Genomic DNA, 4,495 nt, shown 5'->3' with positions numbered 1-4,495 from the left:
CCGCCGGAGCCCCCTCCTCTCCCGTTCCAGCCCCAGCCCCTGGGAAGCGGCCCCTGCCTCTAACCTCCTCTCCCAGTGCCGTTCAGACCTCTGCCTCGCCCGGCCCCTTGCCCGCTCGGAGAGAAATTCTCCTCCCAAGATCTTTGCAGGAGGCCGATCCCTCTCCTGGCTTTTTCCTTGGGGGCATTGCAAAAGCCTTCCCCTGCCCACTCCCATTTCCCATCAGTTTTTGGGCTCAGCCACCGCTGCACCCCCCAACCCCCCCCCCCCCAGCCCTGGGATCAATCCCTGGCTCCCCTGGCCCAAAGGGGGTGGGGTGGGATCGAGCTGACCCCATTTAACCCCAGCCCATGGGCTCCTCTAGGACCATCACTCATGATCCATGACATTCCATTCCCTTTCTTCTCCCTCGGAGCTGCAGCCCACTCCTCCAACTGGAAAGGACTTTAAAAGGTCATCTCCTCCATTCTTCCGCTCCCCTCACCAAACGTCCGCCTGACCTCTGCCCCTGCCCGGCACCCCAGAAACCTCAGACTGCTCCAGCCACAGGGAGACCAGCCCCTCTGCAGAGATGCACCCACTTGCAGGAGGGGTGAGCAGAGAGAATGGCAGAGGAGAACAATTCTGGGAGCCATCGTGGGGGGACCCAGGGGCACCTGGGGGAGTTTGGACTGGGACCTCAGCTCCCACCCCTTCCCCTTGAGATGAGCAGGTGTGTCAGGCCAGGCCAGGAGCGGCCACTGACTTGGTCCCCAGCTGCCCGACCATGCGCAGTCCTCGGCCGTGGGCATTCCCCTCCCGCCACGCCGAGCTGCGATCCTAGAAGCTGGGCATTCTCGAGCCAGAGAAGAGAGTCCCAGAATCATGCTTCTCTCCTTTGTGGGAGAAGAAAGGGGTGCGGACAGCTTGGGGTCACTCGGCCATCAGGGAAATCACTGGCCACACAGGAGTGGCCTACTTGGCCTTAGTACAAGCCAGCTGGGTCAGCTAGCCACCCCCACCCACCGCCCCCACATCCTCTGTCTCCCCAGCAAGGGGAGTGGGTTCTTCAGTGCAGAGAAAGAGGTTAGTCTTCCCATAGTCTGTAGTCTAACCTTCTCTCATCCTGAAGCAGGGCAAGTCCTTCCCCCGCTCTGGGCCTCCTTCCTCTCCTTCCTGGCGGCAGATTAGGAGGCTGGGACAGGTGTGGGGCCCTTCAGGCCCAGGTGGGAGATTATGGGCTAAGGTTTCAGCAGGAGCCTGAGGGCAGGGGCTTCCTGGGCTCAGTCCAGAGCTGCAAGGAAGAGCCACCTGCCCCTGACCCGGCTGGAGGAGGGGCATGGGAGAGTCCTCAGAGGCCCCACCGAGCCCCTAGCCCCATCTCGGCCCATCCAGGGAGGTGCCTGAGGATAAGGAGACCCAGGAGGGGACGCGGACACAGCGGCCATTGCTGTTCCAGTGTTACCATGTTCACTGGGGTTCCTACAGGGCAGGGCCCAGGCCAGGCCTGGTCGTGGGCAGATGGACAGCATTCCTGCCCTAGACAGACAAGAGCAGGCCAATACAACCCTGACCCAAAGCTGCCCTCCAGCCTTCATCCGCTCATCCAATCTTCCATCCATCCATTCCTACTATGTGCCAAGCACCTCCGTTGCCACACCTCCCTCCCTTTCAGTTCCAGAGGCAGGGTGGGCCCTCTGCAGCAAGCTCTGGCAGACAAGGGGTCGAGGAGGGTCCCTCTTTGGGCACATCCCCTCCTCCGCTGTCCTCTGGCTGCCTAAGCTCCACCTCCTTCCTCACAGCTGTAAATAGAGGCAAAATCTTTCAGTGAAACTATCCTGCAATCGGCCTTCTGTCATCACAGCTCCTGACTCAGAAATCAACCAAGGAACGTGGGAACACAGAGGCAGACAGGTGAGGTCATCCTGTCAGGACACTTTCCACAGCCCAGCTGCGTCCTAGGACATACCAAGGAGAGACCACACCACCGCAACCCTCTCTGGCACATCCCTTCCCAATGTTTGAGCCCATTCTGCCTGGGAAGTCCTTCTTAAGAGCTAACTTAAGTGCCTACTGTTATAGCTTTTGCCCTTAACAGGAATGGAATCTAGGGGACAGAAGCAGTGTGGGCGCCCAGGTGGGAAAACTTTTTCCATCTTTCTGTCTGGCCTTTCTTTTCTCTTTCTCTTCCTCACCCCTCATTCTGTCCTCTTCCCTCCTCTCTCCAGAGTCTCCCCCACTCCCAGCTCCTGGCTGGGGGCCAGCATTGTTCCCGGCTGGCTCCCCTCTCCCCTCCTCCTTCCCTCCCTGCCCCCTCCAGCCAGCCCATGGGGCACCAGCCTACCAGAGCGCTGGCATGTGGCAGCCCCAGCCTGGGGGGCGGGACAGGAGAAGGAAACTTTCCTGCCCCATCCTCTGCTTCCTCATCACTCTGCCCTTCCACTCCCCAGTGGTGGCCCCTGCCCCTGCAAAGAAGGCTGGGGAGCTAGGGTTACCGCGGGCCCCCGGTTATTTTTAATGCCACCACTCAGCAGATAAATACACTTCCCCCTCCCCCCAGCCCCCTGGGGCAGACCCACCCCTCCTCCAGATTCCCTGCTCCTCCTACCACTCACCCAGTCTCCTCACACTCAGTTCACCCCCAGTGCCTTCTCACATTCTTTCCTAATTGGCCCCCTCCACTCTGGACCCCCAAATTGACCCCCTAGAGCCCATAAATGGTGTGGGAGAGCCTTGTGTCCTGCTCCCCCTCGTGGCTGTTTGAGGCATCACACTCAGCCCAGGGCTGGCGCCGGAGCCCCACCCTCTGTGATGGCAGGGGCCGCAGCAAGGAGCCAGTGTGTTCTAGGGAGGGACCCAGGACCCAGGACTGAAGCTGCTCTTGCAGGCTGCTCTCCCTACTCGGCCCCAGCCTCTCTGCCCGGTGCCCGCTCCTTCTTGGCTAGAGGTGGGACCGGTGGTCAGGAGCCCACCACCTCTCCCTCCTTCTTATCCTGCTCCACTTCTGTTTGCTCCCCCTATGCAGGGAATTTTAAAATTTTTGTTTTTAATTGTAGTAACGTACACAACATAAAAATTTCCCATTTTAACCACTTTCAACTATGCAACTCATTGGTATTAATTACACTCACAATCCAAAACCAACCACCCATTACCAAATTTTTTCCGTCACCCCAAATAGACTCTGCACCCATGAAGCATTAGCTCTCCACTCCTTCCCACTGTCTCTGGTAACCTGTAATTTACTTTTCTATCTCTATGAATCTGCATATTCTAGCCATTTCATGAAAGTAAGATCATACAATATTTGTTCTTTTCTGTCTGGCTTATGTCACGCAGCAGGAGGTCTTCAAGGCTCATCCATGTTTTCACACATCAGAACTTCATTCCTTTTTTATGGCTGCACAGTGTTCCATTGCAGGTATATATGGCATCTTGTTTGTCCACTCATCCGTTGATGGATTCTTGGGTTGCATCCACCTTTTGGCTATTGTGAATAATATTGCTGTGGACATTTCTGTACAAATATCTGAGTCCCTGCCTTCAATTCTCTTGGGTGTAGGGCAGTGCGATGGTGGCTCAGTGGCAGAATTCTCACCCGCCATGGTGGAGACCTAGGTTTGATTCCTAGTGCCTACCCATGCAAAAAAGAATTAAATTAAATTCTTTTGGGATATGCCTAGAAATGGGATTGCTGGCTTGTATAGTAATTCTATGTTTAACTTTATGTCAACAACCAAACTGTTTTCCATAGTGGTTGCACCATCTTACATTACCACCCAACGATGTCTGAGGGTTCTAATTTCTTCGTATCCTTGCCAATATTTGTTATTTTCTATTTTCTAAATAATAGCCATTCTAGTGGGTGTGAAGTGGTATCTCATTGTGGTTTTGATTTGCATTTCCATTATAGCTGATGATGTTTAGCATCATGTGCTTATTGGTCATTTGTGTATCTTCTTTGGAGGAATGTCTGTACCAGTTCTGTGCCCATTTTTTAATTAAGATATTCGTCTTTTTTGTTGTTGAGTTGTAAAGGTCCTTTATATATTCTAAATATTACATCCTTGTCAGATATATGGTTTCTAAATATTTTCTCCTATTCTGGAGGCTGTCTTTTCACTTTCTTGATAATGTCCTTTGGTGCACAAAAGTTTTCAATTTTTTACAGTTTTTAATTTTGATGAAGTCCTATTTATCTATTTTTTTCTTTTGTTTTTCATGCTTTAGGTGTAAAGTCTAAGAATTTATTACTTAAAACAAGGTCTAAAGACATTCCCCTAAGTTTTTTATTCTAAGAATGTTATAGTTTTAGTTCTTCTGTTTAGGTTATTGATCCATTTTGAATTAATTTTTGTTTATCATGGTAGGTAGCGTCCACTTTCATTTCTTTGCCTGTGGATACCCAGTTTTTCCAGCCCTGTTTGTTTGAAGAGACTATTTTTTCTTCATTGAGTAGGTTTGGGACCCTTGCCAAAATCAGTTGGCCAGAGATGTGTGGGTTTATTTCTGAGCT

The sequence above is a fragment of the Tamandua tetradactyla genome, chromosome 4, assembly GCF_023851605.1.
Source record: "Tamandua tetradactyla isolate mTamTet1 chromosome 4, mTamTet1.pri, whole genome shotgun sequence".
In the NCBI taxonomy this organism is placed as follows: domain Eukaryota; kingdom Metazoa; phylum Chordata; class Mammalia; order Pilosa; family Myrmecophagidae; genus Tamandua; species Tamandua tetradactyla.
Note: the sequence above shows the minus strand (reverse complement) of the source record.